This window comes from Papaver somniferum, chromosome 2 (genome assembly GCF_003573695.1).
Source record: "Papaver somniferum cultivar HN1 chromosome 2, ASM357369v1, whole genome shotgun sequence".
NCBI lineage: Eukaryota > Viridiplantae > Streptophyta > Magnoliopsida > Ranunculales > Papaveraceae > Papaver > Papaver somniferum.
Window position 1 is genome coordinate 56,806,428 of NC_039359.1, and position 9,420 is coordinate 56,815,847.

The window sequence follows — 9,420 nt, forward strand, 5'->3', positions numbered from 1 at the left end:
CATTTTTTTTATTTTTCTCCTTTCTTCCTATTTTTATTTATGTACTTATTATTTGCTTGCATGTAAAATCTGTATGCATGAAAAAACTCTTTTATTCCAAAATTTTTAAAAAAGGGTAAGAGAAACACAAATCATTTGAAAAAGCACAGATCGAATGGTTATATATTCACACTTCTAAATTAGAAATTTATCCTAACCTTTGATTGTATTTTCAAATTTATGGCCAGACACAAGCAGGCAAACTGGAGGCATAATCATATTATTTGAGACCTATCAGCTTCTTCACCCACCTAGATGAGAGGGATAATGGGTCTAAATAGGGTGAGACTTCCAAAGTTGAATTCTACCCTCTCTATTAAAACTCAAAAAAGTATGTCAAATCTATTAAATTCTACCCTCTCAGATACTTTCTACCAACTCATTCATTTTAATCATGTATTTGAATAATTTTAACATCCAAAATTGAAATTTTTCAAAAAGAAAAATAAATTGTTTTTTTTTATTTAACCAAAATCGGTTGATATAATTGTGCACATTAGTCAGTTCTGGAAAATTGGCTAATACGTACATACAGATCGATCTATTGTTCCTGATAACCTTCGTGGTTGAAGAACATCAACCATAATCAGTAATGTGGAAATGTTATATAAAGTGATTCTGGTTAATGGAAATGCCCAATTTTCTGTAGGTTTGTTAGATATAATTGGTTAATATAAACTCTCATACACGCCGATTCTGGTTTTGGTTTCATAAAAAATGAACCTCAATTTATTCTTGTTACTCTCTCCATCTATGTTATATAGGCTTAGTTTTAGTTTTTGGATGTCCATCTATATAGGTGAAAAAGCGGGGGTCTAACAACCACACCCAATATTTCACTTAGCAATCTGTATGGACAAACTCCAATATACTTTTTAGAGAATCAACTAGACAGTCAGACTCAATCTAAATAAAAGTACATCAAACAGTTTATATCTCAATCTCACGATTTGATATATACTCAAGCAAATAGAAATCTACGAGTCTTTATCAAAGAGAGATAACTTGGATGGTACCAAAGACCAATATCCAAGTGTCAATCAATTTAAATCAACAACCAAAAGGTCGTATATTCTAATTGATTGAACAACGCACAACCTGTATTATTTCAATTATATAACTAAATATAATGCGAAAAAGAAATAACACAGACACCAGAAATTTTGTTAAAGAGGAAACAGCAAATGCAGAAAAATCTCGTGACCTAGTCCAGATTGAACACACACTGTATTAAGCCGCTACAAACACTAGCCTACTCCAAACTAACTTCGGTCTGGACTGTAGTTGAACCCCAACAAATCTCACACTGATCCAAGGTACAGTTATGCTCATACGTATCTGATCCCAGCAGGGTTCTACGTACTTGATTCCCTTAACTGATCTCACCCACAACTAAGAGTTGCTACGACCCAAAGTCGAAGACTTTAATAAACAAATCTGTATCACACAGAAAAGTCTATGATAATAGATAAATCCGTGTCCCACGAATATACCTACGAGTTTTGTTCCATCTTTTGATAAATCAAGGTGAACAGGAACCAATTGATAATCCGGACTTATATTCCCGAAGAACAGCCTAGTATTATGAATCAACTCAAAATAGTTTTAATCGACGCAGCGAAAAAAAAGATATTGTGGAATCACAAACGATGAGACTAAGATGTTTGTGATTACTTTTTATCTTGCCTATCGGAGATAGAAATCTCAAGCCAATTATTACAATTGTACTCGTACGATAGAAACAGCAAGATCAGATCACACAACTACAAGAAAAGTAGTATCGGTTTGGCTTCACAATCCCAATGAAGTCTTTAAGTCGTTAACCTGGTTTAGAAGAAGAACCCAAAGGTTAAAGGAGAATGGGCTCTAGCTTAGCACAACTAGTATCACACAGAATGTGTGGGGATTAGGTTTCCCAGTTGCTAGAGTTCTCCCTTATATAGTCTTTCAAATCAGGGTTTGCAATCAATGTTAGATTGGTAACAAATCGTTCAATATTCACCGTTAGATGAAAACATGATTTAGATTAAAGCTAATATTTATCAACCGTTAGATCGAAAAATAGCATGTTATACACAAATGAAATGCACGTTCCTGGGCTTGCGTAACCGTACCCAAACTTGTACATTAGTTGGTTCAACAATAGTTAACCAAATGGTTAGCCATATGATCACTTTCATATCAACCATATTCTTCTTCACCATAACTAGTTCAAATGACTCAAATGAACTAGTTAGATAGTTGTTCAATTGCAAGGAAATCTTATGTACTACACCAGACACAATTGAAGCAAAAACGATTTGATTCACATTAATCGGTTCATGAACTCTATAGCCACGGTTTGCAATTGCATTCCTTAGTTTATAAAGATAAGTTCACTAAACATCTTTTTTAGACATAACCTACTCAAGTTCGCGGACTGGGTTCGCGGACTTAAGTTCCCGGATGGAGTTCACAAACTCCAGCAGAAATTCTCGGGTTTGAGAACTTCGCCAGTTCGCAGACTGGGTTCGCGGACTGAGTTCGCGGACTTAGTTCACGCACTTCTCCGGTTCACTTGATCAACCAAGTTCGCAAACTTCGCTTCAAGAAATAAGGACTTATACATATATGCATTTCCACAGTGATGTTCATATCCTCCAAATGGTTATATAGTCTAAACTCTCATTTCAATCATTAAAACATTCTCAGAGGACGTTATATAGTTGTTATTCACAAACCATTTTTCATTAAAACAATTTTCAAAGTGATTGAAACATAACATGACTTTCGTCACTAGGTAAAGATGAACTTGGCTAAAGCGAAAGCTTTACCAACACATATTTTGAGAAATAGATAGGAAAGGTAAACTCGGATCGAAATACCAAATGTGTATAGTCTAAGTCTATATAGCAAAATGACTTTTGTCTCAAGATAAGAGATAAATAGACTTTTGAGTGATAGGTAAGTTCAAGTCTCCACATAACTTTTAGTCGATGAAGATCCACCAGTTTCTTGAGTAGTCCTTCGTCTTGTATGATGATTGCCATGGAATTCTTGAGCTCAACTACACTTTTTATCCTAGTCCGAGACCTTAGCTATAGTAGACTAGAAATCAAGACTTATAGTTTTGATCACTAACATTGACAAACATGCTTGAGATAGAAACGCATGCAAGTTCGACCGAGTAATGCTCTAACAATCTCCCCCTTTGTCAATTTTAGTGACAAAACTATTAATACATATGGAATGCAAAATATATAAATAAACTTTTGTAGCTCCTATTCCACATGCCTAATCTTCAACATTACTTGAAATATTCGTCACTCCCAAGTACTCCAATGATCCCAAAGGTTGTAAGTTTAGCATCATCGTTGTTGAAAATCCGTATCTATAACAACGAGAAAACAAGAGTTCTCAATCATTGTTATACAGTGTCATAGTATCATTACACAGCGTCAAAGTTCAATTGTATCACAACTTTAACAACAATACTATGGTGATATGTCACTCCCCCTTAGTCAATACTCCATCTCACATGGAAACCACTTCCCCATACATAATGATCAGAAAACCATATGTATTTGTAGTGTGAACTACATATTAATTCTCCCCCTTTTTGTTAATAAAATTGGAAAAGGTATAAGAACAGGATCCTAATGAAATTTCTGAAAGAGACATTTCATGACCAAAAGAAAGCATATATCATCTTATTTAGATGCAATCATAAATCCGAAGCTAAATGCATTCATCAAGGAGTTTATTAAGATACAAGATAACCCCTAAAATATTCCACAGCTGCACTCCCCACAAAGATTTGGCAATTAAGCACAAGTTCAAAAGAACTCTCCCCCATAATATGTCATTCCCGAAAGAACAACAAGGGCGACCTTAATTTCAAAAAGAAAATAAGGATTTCTTTGGACATAACAAATTACATACAAGTATGAATTTGAATCCAACAAACTCAATTAAATTAATCATAATAGAACCCATGATTAACTTAATCGGAAATGCTCAACACAAGTAAACTTATGGAGACTTAAAAACACTCAATTAGATTAATCACAGGAAAATCCATAATTAATCTAATCTAAATACACAATCAAACTAATCACAAAATTAATCAATGTAATTGGTCATGCTCGACACAAAGTATCTCATGGAACAACAAATATGCCAAAACAATGACTTAGTCGATAGAACTCAACATAAGACACCTTATGGAACAACACAGTATGTACACTAATTGTAGATAGAGGAAGATCAATACTACGGAATAATCAAGGAATCATTCTATTTTCCATCACCATTTGCACAATGACATCCAATAGACATAATCCTTGAACACGAAAGATTTTAACCTATCTTCCATCAAAAATTGACATGATAGGCTTAACTTTTGTATTTTTCAAAAGTAAATTCATTCTTTCATGAATACATACATATCAACTCATGAACGACTTTACTTTTGACAAAGTATGGGACAATCAAGTTCACAGGCGCAAACACACATATCCCATAACAATATTGCAATATATAAAACCATAAAGATTAATACTGTAAAAATCATCTTCCAAACAAATTTAGAATTTAAACCAATAATTCTAAAAACATGAAGATGAAAGCGTTGGACATAGCTATGTGTAATCACAATAATGGCTATTCCAAACTCTAGTTATTCTTCTAAGCAAAACAAGAAAATAAAATTCTCATTAGAAGACTTACTAGTCGTCGCAGATCTTTCTCAGAGCATCTACTGAGAATTCTTTCTCATTATTGAAAAACCCATTGATTATGGGATCGTTCAATTCCTCCAAATCTTCATAAATATCTGTCAACTCACTAAGCTCTCTTTTTAGTTCACGCACGGTGTTTGTTATTTGAGACAACATTCGTTCATAGTGAATTAACTTTTCTAAAGACGAAACAATTTGAGATTTTAAATTGTTTCTTTTGTTGATGAATTCCTTCATCAAGTCCCTGAAGTTATCATCAAGTTGATACAAAGACAAGAACCAATTAGAGGAAGAACCTTCTCCACTATTTATAGCCTTCACTTTCTTCACTTTTGAGGAAGAAATTCCTTTGCACAGATACACGTTTGTTGCTTCGACTTCATCCCTGCTTGTGGTGCCTCTAGTTACAGGAGCCATGAAACTGAACCATTTTAGGGAAAGAGGAGGTATACAAACAATTTTATAAATAGACTTATCAACGTCTAAAACCTAAAAGAACAAGTCTTCTGTAGTTTAATGATCCATTATCTATATTGTTAGGAGAATATTTTCTTGACAAAATCAAATACAATACTTGAGCCACAAAGATGCAAAACCCCATTTTCTCAAGTTAAAGATGAGGATGTGAACGTCTCTGGTATTAGATGGAGACGTTGTGAGCCAAACGCTCCCCTTGTTTATCACATAGTGGTTTACCAAGGTTTGTTGTATAAACAGATTTCCTACCTCTTCTGATTCTGGAATTTATGAGACACATGTTGATTATCTATTCCAGATTCATATTTTTCATGTTCTTTTGCAGTTTGGTGATTTTCTTATTGCTCCTTATGAATCTCCAGCACGTGCTTTGAATATGATTTGCATTTCCACAAAACGAACAAATCAAGGATCCTTTGTCTTGTTGAAGTGCCTTCTGTTTATCACAACTTCCAACCTTTATTTTTCCACGGAAAGTAGAAACAATGGGGTTGACAATGTCTGCAGTCTTACTTTTAAATCCTAAATGTTGTAGTAAGATGATTCGTTCAAGACTTGTGAAAGCAATAGTTTTAGACTTAATTTTAAATAAAAAATATAAGAAACTTAAATAAAAGTGATATGAAAAATATGGAGAAGACTGGGGCTATGGATTCCACTAATTACCAATATCAAAGTGATTTCTAATCTCTAATTATAATTATGCAAATCCTTCATTCAAATTGATTCTTAATATTGCAAAAGGTGATTTTTTAGAAATAACAATTGTAAATCAAAAGTATGGGACATCAAAACCCTAGGCTAACATGCTCCATCAATTGAAATAACAATTGTTTAACAAAAACCATTTTATCTATTTATTTATCAAGGCAAATAATCATATAATAATTGCATAAATTAAATAAAATTGAGACTACCACATTTCATTGGAGAAATAGCTTCCTACGTCGCCCTAGAGGATAGGTTTAGCTCATCTTTGTGTAAACTTTCTCAAAATATTGATTCATGCTCAAATTTTTTTTACAAAGATGTAATGGAGAGAAAATAATGAAAATCGGGTGTTTGCAACGTTTATAATTGTTGCAAAACATTGTTACAAAGAACGATAAAATTGAACTGTTGATGTTGTTGTATCTCTGCGACCTCTCGTGTGACCGTCGTTGTCACTGTAGCATGAACGACTGTCTTGGTGGTGTTTTGTTCTTCGTGTTCTTCAGCAGCAGCAGAAATGGTGGTTCTCTGGTGCGATTTTTTTCTCTTCTGTCGTTGCTCTCCGCCCCTCCCAAACTCTCCGTTTCCTCTCTACTGCTCCTATACATCTTATATAGCCTTCCAGAACCGAAAATAATCCTTCACAACTCCAGCAAATCTTCCATTATCGGCGTTGAAGAAAAATATTCTCGGGAATATTTTCTTCCAATTGTTGCTTCCTTCACGCGTCTGTGGATGTCAACATGCTCCCCGATCATCAAGGAACGGGTCACGACGTTGAAAATGCATGCAATCTTTCCATATCAGCATCAACACAATCCCGAGTATCTTCCTCTTCTGTTTGCTTCAACACGAGATTACAGCCAAATTTAGACGAATCCAACTGCCATACCAGTCTTGTTTAATCGAAACAGGATATCTCCAACCAATTTTCACGCTTTAATCTCCCTAAATCTCGCCACAAATCCCATCAGAAGAGATGTCGCTGTCTTGGAAAGCTTTCCCGCCAAAATAAAAATTTGATTTGAAGAAGATGGGTGTTGTGGACAAAAATGGTCTACATATAGCCGTGGGTGACATTTAGCAAAAATGGGGGTCCGTATAGCAAGTGTCCTCTCGGGTGCTCCGAGCAACTTTTCGAGCCGAATTTTCAAACAATATTTATTTCCAAAAAAATACCTACAAACACACAAAACACCATAATAAGTACGAAATCGAGTACTACCAATACGAAACATTGAGGACAAATTAGACACAAAAATGTGTCCATCGCTAAACCATTTGTATTTTCAAAGGATTTCTGACCAAATAACATTGCTGAGATTTTTTCAGAGCTTCCTGATAATCTTTGTAGATCATCCTTGAGAGTATTAGTCTCTTTTTCCTTTAGAGCAATGGTTCTGGTGAATTTATCATTAAGGCAGTCTATCTCAAGATCTTTCACCTAGATTAATGATTCTAGTCTCTTCAATGAAGCTCTTAATTGAAGATTTTCTTGAAGAACCTCTTTATTCAAGAATTCAAAGATCTCTGTGTCAGACTCAACTTCTGAATCGGATCTTGAGTATGTGTATATTTTTGCTGCATGAGCTGAGGGTTCATAACATCCATCAGACGTATTCAAAACGTTGACATATAAGGATTTTTCTTTCTTAGAATCATTAGCAGCAAAAGCTAATAGTGGATGTTTATCACGTCTAATGTTTTTTTTTATAAATTCATTGATCCCTTCTGTTAACAATGGTTTATCGAACCATTCACCATTTGAGCAACATTCATCAGCCCAAGAAAAGTTAGAGGTTTTACTTGTGCTCGAAACGGCATTGAAGGCAGTGGTTTGAGCAGAAATTTGATCAAGAATTTTTACCTTTCCAAAAGAAGCATTTTTGGAGAGGGTATTGAGGTTATTTCCTCCATCGATGGAATGCTTCCTAGAAACGTATTTATTGTCTTCAAATACAGTTTCTAAGATATCCCATGCATCTTTAGACTTAGTGCGAGTATACACATAGCGCTGAAGATTTGGGGTAATGGCATGTCTAATAGCATTCAAACCATCGGAGTTTTGCTTTGCAGCAAGTATCTCAGCAGGGGTGTATTCACCAACGTTCTCGGGAACGAACACATCTCCAACTTCCACAACGGGAGGATCATAGCCATTAACAACATATACCCATGATTGAAAATTACGTGCTTGAAGAAAAGCTCGCATAGCAATTTTCCACCATAAGTAATTAGAGCCATCGAAGACTGGTGGTATGTTAATAGAGATAGCACCTCTGACCATATAGTCAAATCGCTACAAACACAGACTTGTAAGGTCTTAAACGTGTTTGCCTGTTATGATACCAATTGAAAAGGCGGGGGTCCAACAACCACACCCAATATTTCTCTTAGCAATCTGTATGGGAAAACTCCAATATACTTTCTAGAGAATCAACTAGACAGTCAGAATCAATCTAGATAAAAGTACATCAAAGAGTTTATACAATCTCTCGATTTGATATATACTCAAGCAAATAGAAATCTGTGAGACTTTATCAAAGAGAGATAACTTGGATGGTACCAAAGACCAATATCCAAGTGTCAATCAATTTAAATCAACAACCAAAAGGTCGTATATTCTAATTGATTGAACAACGCACAACCTGTATTATTTCAATTATATAAATAAATATAATGCGGAAAAGAAACAACACAGACACCAGAAATTTTGTTAAAGAGGAAACAGCAAATGCAGAAAAACCCCGGGACCTAGTCCAGATTGAACACACACTGTATTAAGCCGCTACAAACACTACCCTACTCCAAACTAACTTTGGTCTGGACTGTAGTTGAACCCCAACCAATCTCACACTGATCCAAGGTACAGTTATGCTCCTACGTCTCTGATCCCAGCAGGATGCTACGTACTTGATTCCCTTAACTGATCTCACCCACAACTAAGAGTTGCTACGACCCAAAGTCGAAGACTTTAATAAACAAATCTGTATCACACAGAAAAGTCTATGATAATAGATAAATCCGTGTCCCACGAATACACCTACGAGTTTTGTTCCGTCTTTTGATAAATCAAGGTGAACAGGAACCAATTGATAGTCCGTACTTATATTCCCGAAGAACAACCTCGTATTATCAATCACCTCATAGTCTTAATCGACGCAGCGAAAAAAGATACTATGGAATCACAAACGATGGGACGAAGATGTTTGTGATTACTTTTTATCTTGCCTATCGGAGATAGAAATCTCAAGCCAACTACTACAATTGTAATCGTACGACAGAAACAGCAAGATCAGATCACACAACTACAAGAAAAGTAGTGTTGGTCTGGCTTCACAGTCCCAATGAAGTCTTTAAGTCGTTAACCTGGTTTAGAAGAAGAACCCAAAGGTTAAAGGAGAATCGACTCTAGCTTAGCACAACTAGTATCACACAGAATGTGCGGGGATTAGGTTTTCCAGTTGCTAGAGTT